Consider the following 10390-nt stretch of genomic DNA (forward strand, 5'->3'; position numbering starts at 1 on the left):
AGGGTGAGTGCCCGGAGGCTCGAAGGAACCCGGTGCTGGGATTTTCGGGAGCCCTGGGCTCAGAAAAACAGAAAGAGTAAATTGAAAGAGAAAGCGAGAGAATGGGAGCTTCGCCCTGCAAGGATCACCTTTAACTCTGGGTTAGGAGAGGAGTAGAATGTAGATGGTCTGGTGTGACAAGGGAGTATTTAGGAGTCCACTGAGGCCCTGAAGGCCATAGTGGGGCATACTGCCCCTGTTAGGGCTGGATGCCGGAGGGGTAGTCCTAGTTTAAAATGGCACCTCTAAAGGGAGACTTACGTTTGGATGAGCTGGTGGTGGGTGCGGAAAGCCAGCGTAGGAGAAAATGGACGAGGGCGAAGCGCCAGCAGCGGGAACTGCTGAGAGAGTGAAGGAGGTCCGAGAAGGAGTCCCCTCGGGTAAGGGGTGAGCTCCTCCCAGGTTTTGGCACTAATGAAAGAACGACAGGACCCGAGCTGACAGTTCACCGGAGAAGTTCCGCTTTATTTGAGGGTGAAGCATACATTTATAGAGAGCTGAGTTCTGGGAAAGGGTGGTTAGTACGCGGGGTGGTGGCTGATTGTTTGGAAGGGCGGGTGATGATTTTGATAGGCCATACTTTGGCGCCGGCAGGAATGTTAGGACCCGGAAGAGAAGCCAGAAAGGTGCCATGTTTTAGGGAATGTCTCCTTTGGGGTTTTATGGGGCCCTACATACTGTAAAACCCTTTTTAACAAACTTATCTATATAAACCATTATCAAGACTTACTCAGACATTCTGTTTTTTGTCCTATACTTCCTACTTTCTAAATAGCTACTCATTTTACTCTAGGACAAAAATACACTGTACCAGATGCTTTCTTACATAAAAATTATTTTTCTTTCTCTCTAGCCCCTCCAGCCATAGCCATATCCCCACATCCATAGCCTTCTTTAAATCACCTCCTTTTTACATACTTGTTTCTTTTTTTATCAATGTTAAATTGGCCTAATTTGTCTAAAAATTATATATAAAAAGGGTATGTTTTTTTTTTGTATTTAGGTTTTTTGGTTTTGGTGGGGTTTACAACTTAAAAGCCTCTAGCAAAGACAAATATAGTTCTGTTTGGTTAGTAAACCCAGGCAACAATGTGTGTTGATAAGAACATTTTTATACATTCAGGTTAGTAAATAGGTGTCCAACTATCAGAGCAAATTATACAAAGCCCAGTTTGAGTTTTATCTATATTTACCAAACACATATTTATGATTTCCCAGCCAAGAACTTGGTGTATTAGATCTATACCCTTATCAGTCAACGCTAACTAGGGCCTATGCGATATTTGGCATAGGTTTCTTTTCGCTAGCCATTTCAGGTCCCAAGTTTCCACATGGCATTGTCTAAAAGATATCATTTCTCCCAGCATGGCCAGGAGGCAGAGCTGAGATAACAAGGAGACATATTGACCTATAGACAAATTTGGGTAAAAGGTTTAAATCAAATTTTGAAAATTTACTTATCAAAACTTTAGAAAATTTAAGTCACGTGAACTTGAAATGTATACTTATTTAATGAGCATGCATTAATTATAAGCCAATTTGGTACCTTGCACATAAAATGATTACGCATACAGACACGAACATATAGACATAACATACAGGTTACACATGCATATATGCAGACATAAACAACAAACAAGGATCTTACAGATTTTGCTCAAGATGTAAAAAAAAGCTCACTAGCAAAAAGGACAGTCAGGTTTAGATTGTGTTTTTTCAAAAAGACTTATTGGTGAGACCTCACCTTGCCTTAAAAAAAGCAAGATAACAAATTTACATAGTAAAGCAAAGTATGCAAGCCTTTTCAAGAGGATGCAGAGAAGACTCTCTTCCTTTTAAGAAAATAGCATAGAATTCTACCATAGGATTTTGTGAAGAAATACATGGATGAGACTAGGAGAGAATTTAGAAGTCTGTTTAGGATGCCAGAAAATTTGAGACCATGTAGTTAAACAGGCAGAGTTTAGGTTAGTCTTTGTTTCTTAAAAGAGTTACTGAGGTTAAGAGCTGAGCTACTGAAAGCTATTTGTTGAAGTTTTTTAATTTACCCCAGGTCGTTTTGGAGCTTGTTGTCAATATTTTTATCACTGGTGGTCTGATGTGTACCATCCCCGGTGAGATGGATTGAGGTGTGATGACCAGGTGTTGAGATTTTGGAATCAAGTTCAATTCCTCGTCTGGTTTTGGGTTTCCCATAAGGTTTAACAGCCTTATTAGCAGGAATCCATGGCGGGCCTGTGGGTGAGAGAACAGACACATACCCTCTCCCCCGTGTTAACAATTCAGCAGATTTCAACCATTGTGGTCCCATCGGCAGATGGCAGTATAAAACCAAGGGTCTAGGTCTCTTTTTAGGAGGTATAGAGTGTCACGAGGTGGCCATTAATTTTTGAGAGTTACAATTTAAAAAATTTAGTGTAAACAGAGCTTTGAAGACCTGTTCATGAGGGGCCAGTCCTATATCTATATTACCTCTTTTGTTTACTTATTTGAGATTTAGTAAGGTCATTAGTTCTTTCAACAATTGCCTGGCCAGTGGGGTTAAATGGGATTCCTGCAACATATTTAATGTTCCAGTTGTCACAGAATACTTGAAAGACTTTGGAGGTGTATGCCGGTCCATTATCCATTTTAATTTGATTTGGAATCCCCATGGCAGCAAAGGCAGAAAGACAATGTTTTTTAAAAACATATTTAGCAGTTTCTCCTGTTTGGGCAGTGGCAAGAATAAGACCAGAGTAAGTATCAACAGTAACATGTAAATATTTAAGAGTGACTTCCACTTGCCAAATTTCATTACCTTTTATTTCTCGAGGATTAATTCCTCCAGGGAAATTAGATTTAGAAAACCTCTGACAATCGGGAAAAGCAGGAACAATATCTTGAGCTTGCCTGTAAGAGATCTGATGCATGTTAGCCAGAGTTTGTGCACCCTGATGAAAAAACTGATGAGAATTAATAGCTTTCTGTAAAACATTTTTATACATAACAAAGTGATCATCCATATCATTTTCAATTGATAAAGGGCCAGGAAGACCAGAACGAAAATGCATGTGAATTACATAGAAATAATGATGTCTTTTTTGAATAAGTTTTTGTAAATGTCCAAACATTTCAAATAAAAGAAAATCATTTCCCTCATGGATAGATGCATCTTGAATTACCTGTAAGACTCCAACTAGGTAGGCAGAGTCAGCTACTAAACTAAGTGGCTGATTGTAAAGATGTTGCAAAGCTGCAATGGCAGCCACCAACCCAGCCCCCTGAGCAGAACCATGATGGAGAGCAACAAAATGCCTCCAGATTCCCTGCTCCTGCCATGCTATAGATTCCTTTCCTGATCTGCCAGAACCATAGATAAACACAGCCAGCACCCAAGGGAAGGGAACAGGGGACAAATAGGATCCCAACTGCATGGGCAGCATTTGGAGTCCCTGCAAAACTCTATCATGGGGTAATGAGAACTGCATATTACCAACAAAATCAATCATAGTCATCTGCAAAGAGTCCGATCGTTCAAGGGCAGTGCAAAAATCAGCCCCTGAAAGACTGGATTAACAATATCAGGATCACACCCAGCAAGCACTCAACTAGGGTTCCCCTTTAAGGTATTAAACAAATGTTGTAATTGATAATTTGGAACACTCATAGAAGGGCAGAGCCAGTTAATGTGGCCAAGTAATTTTTGTAAGTCATTTAGAGTAAAAGGCTCCTGAATATGGAAAGATATACTTTGTGGCCGTATACTTCTCTGAGTGATTGAAAAGCCAAGGCATTTCCAAGACTCCTTTTTTTGAATTTTATCTGGAGATACTTGTAAATCAGCATTATTAACTTGTTTAATTAAATGTAAATAAACTTGTGATAGCAGTTCTGGATTGTCATGAGCATTGTCAAATTGTCTAGTTATAGCATCTTGAAGACAATTAATAAAATCTATATAAGGCACAGTGGGTGCCTGTCTCACAGTAGCAAAAGATTTAGTGGGAGTATTCCAGGGACTATGCGATAGCTCTAAATGTCCCATTTGTAACTGTTGTTTAACAAGTGAAGAGCTTGATTTAATTTCTCCCCTTTAAGAGGTCACTGTTTCACCCAAACTGGAGGACCAGAGGTCCATTGTAATTTGACTAGTGGGACTGTGACCACGGCCATTATGATAAATTTTGAAGGAGGTGTCCCAATATAAACATCCCATTGAGCAGGGAGGTCTCGGCCCCATAGGGTTTGAGGTAGATCTGGAACTTAAGGCATAATGAAGGCAGTTTGTTTCTCGGGGCCAGTACACAACAAAGGATTTCTACTTTGATAAGGGATTTTAAACCCGCCTAATCCAGTAAGTGAACTGGTGAAGAAGTTACTTTCCATAATGGGGTCCAATCCTTTTTAGCAATTACGGTAACATCAGCCCCCAAATCTGTAATCAATTTTTGTTCAACAGATAGTGTCAACGGTGGCTGAGTCTCATCTAATCTTTGTATCAAAGGCGCATCAGAGGAAGCAAGAGGTTGAAGTTTAGATTTTGTTTCAGGAATTCTGTCCCAAGCCTTATGGCTGCTCTAGCTATTTGTTTGGTCAAGTAACATGTCCATGCTAATTTGAACCTCATCTTGTAAATTTTCGAGTGAAATAGTGTGTAAGGCTTCCCGATATTCTTGTAGCCATACCAGTATACTGAGCAGGAGTTAAAACAGCTTTTCCAAGTGTTTTCCAATCCCAAGGGGTCATATTTACCCATTAGCAATTGATTCTAAGCATTCCTTAGTAAAAGTACTGTGTAAGCCACTTTCTGTGATGCTCTTTTTAAATCTTTTAAACAAGGAGAATGGGAGGTTTTCATGTCTCGACTGAGTCCCAGTTCTTACAACAGGAAAGACATGACGAGCATCAACTCCCATGTTATGTCCTTCTTTAGGGCAGGACTCCATCAAGGGAACAAAGGAATTGTTCGCCTCCAAAGGTGGAGGTGGGGGGAGAGGGAGAGGAGGGGGGCAAGGATTGCTTTTCATCCTCTTTAATGGCATAAACACATTTTTTCCTTTTGTTAAGGTTCTGAATAATGTTTAAAGCAATTCGACAAAATTTCCAAACCACTATAAGCAATAATAATTTAGTTAGATGACGGTTAGTTACTTTATGACCTACTGCCTTAAGGAGACATAGAAGGACTGTACTATGTTGAATTTCCCTCTTAGACAGTAAACTACCCATAATCGCAAGAATAGATAGAGAGTTGAGAGAGTAAGAAAGCAAAACGTCTGGGCAAAGCCCTAGCTAAACACCGCAGCAGGCGTGCAATCGTTAATCGAAAGCCACCTCTGCGATCCCCTTACCAGGATTTCTCTCTTGACGGGATGACTGGACGTCCTCTTTTTCCTTTGCCTCTTCCGTTGAGGCCTCCCCTTTCAATGGGGACTTTCATCTTGATGGGAACCTCCCTTTTGACAGGATGAGTGGTGGGTGCCTTCTTTCTTTTCACCTCTTTTGTCGAGGCCCCCCCTTTTGTCAGGGTGACTGGCAGACATACTCTTTATTTTCTTTTTGAAGGCTTGGCAGGTCAGTCTCTGATCCATGGACCCAGAATCTCCTCACATGGGGCACCATTTGTTGCTTTGCCTCCCATAGATTTGTCACCCCTTTTCCCCTGGGTGATGGAACCGCCAAAGATTACTCAAAGCCCATCTGTTTTGAGCAGTGAAAAGCCCCAGAAAGGGGTTAATATCCCAGGACCCTCAAGCATGAGGCATCCTTCCATTTGGGAAATTAACCACGAATTGGGGTTCTCTTTCTGCATTTATTCTCCAGACCAAGAAGTTACAGGAAGAGAAATAGGTGGGGTTATGCTAAGTACAGTTTAACAAGTTTTACAATAGGAGCTGGTAACATTCGGTAAAAACAAGCCAGAGGACATTCCAGTAAGGCAATTAAGTGGTCCTATCAACACAAGCCTGATCTTAGCAAACATTCCTTCTCCCTCTAGCAGTTTTCCAGCAACTTAGATATCAATCAGTAACCTCATCTGTTTTTGAGCCAACAACCTTGCTGTGCCACAATTCTTATCTTGCAACAGAGACTCAATAGCCTGGAGAAAATTTCCTGTCCTTGCAAGGTCAATATTTGAAACTGCAAGGCTTTGGAAAACCAGGCCTGTGAAATACATTTGCTTTATAGTATATTCCACACCCCATGGCACACATGAGGGGACTGGGCCCCACTTGCCATGCCATGAGTCAGTGGGCTGGGGGCAAAGGCCCTGGTGCAGCTCTGGTGGCTGCTGGGCAGAGCCATGAGGTGTGAGGCTGCAAGTGGGGCGTGAGTCTGCCTCTGTGTTGCTGACATGTTCTGAGGGCCTCGGTGTTTCTGTTCCCCTAACTAAGGGGCTAGAGTGGTGCCTCCTCCATGGGGGTTGTGGGCAGCTGGCATGAAATCGATACAGCAGTTGCTCAGTCTCCCTGGGTTTGGGTTTCAGGACAGCCTCTGGGTTTCTAGCCACTCTCTGAGGTCTCAGGCCCCCTCCTCTGGGCTCTGGCCTAGAGAAGAGTTACTGTTGCCACTTAGACCTATTTTCAGCACCAACATGGGGGAAGATGAGACAAGGGGCTGGCTTATGCAAATCCAGTGTCTGGACATGCTCAGAAGAGAGGGGTTATGTAGCCCTGGTAGCTGAATGACCTTCCACTGGGGGTGCTAGAGAACACAGAATATTCTCGAATATATCTGGTGCCTGTGATAGGGTCTGAACAGTGAGCATCCTCCATGAAGAGACCGACTGAGCATGTGCAAGACTGTGTCACACAACTGGGAACCACCCACTTAGTTGAATATTCATTAGATGGAGAAACTATAAAAGCTGAATCCCAGCAGAAGGTGGGGCTGGTGTTCGGTCTCCTGGAGGCAGCCCACACTCTGCCCATACAGTGTGTGTTTCTTTCTCCTTGTATCAATCTTACCTTCAGCGAGTGGCTGCTCACTCTCTTGAGCCAGCCTGCACTCGGTACTGAACTTAAAGTGTGGTTTCTTGCTTTTGTGTTAGACTTGATGTCTGTACTGTACTTACTTTTGTGTTAGACTTGGTGTGGGCCCTGCTCAGTCTCTGGAGCTATGCTGCACTCTCTCCATGGAACTTGTATTTCTTATGTTTTATTAAATTCGTTCTCACTTTCTACTGTGATTCTTTCTTTGAATTGTTTCCTGTGGCAGAGTTAAGAACCTGGTAAGAGGATGGAGTGGGTTGAGGCCAGCCATTGGACGCCCCAGACCCTTCCTCTGACATCAGATTGGCCAGGCAGGGTGCACCGTGAGGAAGCCGGCATTCAGGTCAGGGGCCTTGCCTTGGCACCCAGCCCCAGTATGCCTCCTTCTTCACCCTCCGCTTCCTCGGCACCTGCAAAGGTCCCCTGCTGTGCAGCTCCAGGAGGATGTGTGGCTGGTGCAGGACAGGCAAGGCTGAGGGCAGGTCCGCAGGAAGCCACTGCACCCACTTGCCCCGGTGCGGATCCACCTTGAGGATGGAGGAAGCTGGAGCAGACAGGAGGCCCTGCCTTGAGTCAGCCACCTGTATGGTGTCTGCAGACCAGCCCTTTAGGGGTGCATGCCGTGAAGATGCAGCAGTCTCCTCACCTAGGCGCTCCAGGCAGAGGGAAGAAGCCTCCACCTTGGGCCAGTATCGCTACCCTTGACAGCCTGGGTGGGCAGAGCCGAGCCAGCGCCCACGTGGCAGCCCCAAGGGCCAGGCGTCTGTGGGCCTTGGTGGGCGGCGCCTGCCTGGCAAAGGCCTGCACCTGGTTGTTTGTAATGTTTAGTGACAGAATTGTAGTCATGATTACATTGTTGCTGGTGATATTTCAGAGTGCTCTTCTGTCTTGAGCATGTTGTCCCGAGTGGTGTCAGGGCTGAATTGTGTCCTCCAAAATGCATTTGTTGAAGCCTTGACCCCCAGTACACCAGAATGTGGCTGTATTTACAGATAGATAGGTTGTTAAGGTAAAATAGAGACACTAGGGTGGGCCCTGATCCAATCTGACTGGTGTCCTTATAGGAGGAAGAGATCAGGACACAGACATGCACAGAGGGACAATTCACATGAGGGCACAGGGAGAGGATGCCACCTGCCAGCCCAGGAAGGAGGCCTCAGGAAGAACCAGCCCTGCCACACCTTAATCCTGGGCTTCCAGCCCTGGTGCCTGAGCACCCAGACCATGCTACTTTGTCACACAGCAGCACTGCCTGATACAGATGGCAGCATTTCCTTCTGTCTCTATCAGCCTTGACCCTCAGCCACTCCACATTCAACCAAAACAAAAGTGTGCCGTGCCGCTCAGTAGGGCAATGGTCACAGACTTCACAGATCAGGCCTCTGGTGCCTCCTCACAGATCCCGCCTCTGGTGCCTCCTCACAGATCCCCACTGACCAGACCCAAGCAAGGTGGCCTCCAGGCAAATGTCCTGCCTCAGAGCTGGCCCAGGGCTGCCCAGCACAGGGCTCTCTGCCCTGCAGTAAAAAGAGCATGGCCTCACGCTGGCACTGTTCTGAGAGATCCAGATACATTAGCTGACTTAATCCTCTTAATTTCATCCCCATACCGCAGATGGGGAAACAGAGGCACACAGAGAGGCTAGGTAATCTACCCCAAACCACACAGCAATTTAGTGGTGCCGTGGTCTGGTATCCTGGCTCTACCATCCACGTCCTTAACCAAAGGGTGCTGAGTGAGTAGTTGTTGAGATAAGGACTGAATACAATTGGCAAAATCATCAACTGGTGTACAATAATCAGAAAGTTCCCTGAGACCTGTTGCCGTGCTTTGAATATCACTGGTGGTCTTTGCCACATAATTTACTGAAGCGAGGAGGGGAGTGAGGGCAAGCTGGAAGGAAAGGAGCTGGATGGGAAACACCCTGGATCTGCTAGGGGCCTGCACACACCCGCAGTGCTCACCACCCTTCGGCCAAGGCCAGATCCAGGTCACTCCTTCCTGAGCCCTGAGGGGCTGCAGAACTGGCCACTCTGGTCTGTCCAGTATCACTTTTGCACTCAGAACTCTACCTTCCATCCCTCAGCAGCGTCTCTCAAGTCTGCGGCAATCTCTAAAGCCCGGTGCTGTCAGGGAGCCATGCCGGTTCTCCAGAGCAGTCGCCCTTGAGCCCACCCAAAGACTGTGTAGGAAGCCTTAGAGAGTATGCTCCCCAACTCCCTGGGGACCCCATCCTCCTTAAGTGTGCCTTGCTCCCAGTGCCACCACCTGAACCCCAACCAGTCCCTGAAGCTGGTCAGCTCCTCCCTGGAGCCTGTGCAGGGCAGGTGGCTCACATAGCACTCCCACTCAAAACTGAGAGCATGCTCCATCTCCATCTCCAGCTCTTTAAAGTTAATGTATGGTCCCCACTTTAAAATTAATATTGTAGGGCCGGCCCGGTGGCGCACTGGATAAGTGCGCCGCTTGGGAAGCACTGCGGCGCTCCCGCCCGAGGGTTCGGATCCCACATACAGACCGGTTCCCACTCACTGGCTGAGCGAGGCGCGGGGGCAACGCCGAGGGTTGCAGTCCCGTTGCCGGTCACCGGTCCGGTGCGGGGGCAACACTGAGGGTTGCGATCCGTTGCCGGACACGGAAAAAGACAAAAGACAAAAAAAAAAAAAAATTAATATTGTATGTTTTGGGCCAGTTCTGATCCCCACTCCTGGGAGGAAGCTCTCTGGGGACAGGAATCCTGTTTCAGTTACTGTTACAGTACCTGCCAACCCAGATAGTCAATGCTTGATAGAAGTCTATCTGACCTGGAAGGGAGGGAGGGTTGGAGGGGGTTCCATACCAGCCATGCCCGCCCGACCCCACCATCACAGGTACAGCCCTGGCTCCCAGAAACCTCAGCTTAACCGAGCTCAAGATCATTTGAACCTCACTCTCCCAGACCTGCTACTTCCCGAGAGTCTCCCTATGCACCTACAGAACACAGACCCTTCCTGCAAAGGTCTCGGGGGTTTACCTCGGTGAGAGCTAGGAGGGTCTGAGATCGTACCACTTTTTTTTTAGAAGTTAAAATATTTATTTAGCATTAATTTATGATCATTATGATTAAATCTCTTTTTTTTTTCGTTAAATTTTTATTTTGTCAATATACAATGTATATGATTATTATGGCCCATCACCGACACCTCCCTCCCTCCTCCCTCTCTCCCCTCCCCCCCAAGAATGTCCTTTCCCCCCCCAAGAATGTCCTTTCCGTTTGCTTGTTGTAACAGCTTCAAAAAAGTATAGTTGTTATATCTTCTTCCCCACCCCACCCCCTGGGTTTTTTTTTGTGTGTATGTGGGTGAATTAATTTGTTTATTTTTTAGCTCCCACCAATG

This window comes from Galeopterus variegatus, unplaced genomic scaffold (assembly GCF_000696425.1).
Source record: "Galeopterus variegatus unplaced genomic scaffold, G_variegatus-3.0.2 Scaffold2751, whole genome shotgun sequence".
Lineage (NCBI taxonomy): Eukaryota > Metazoa > Chordata > Mammalia > Dermoptera > Cynocephalidae > Galeopterus > Galeopterus variegatus.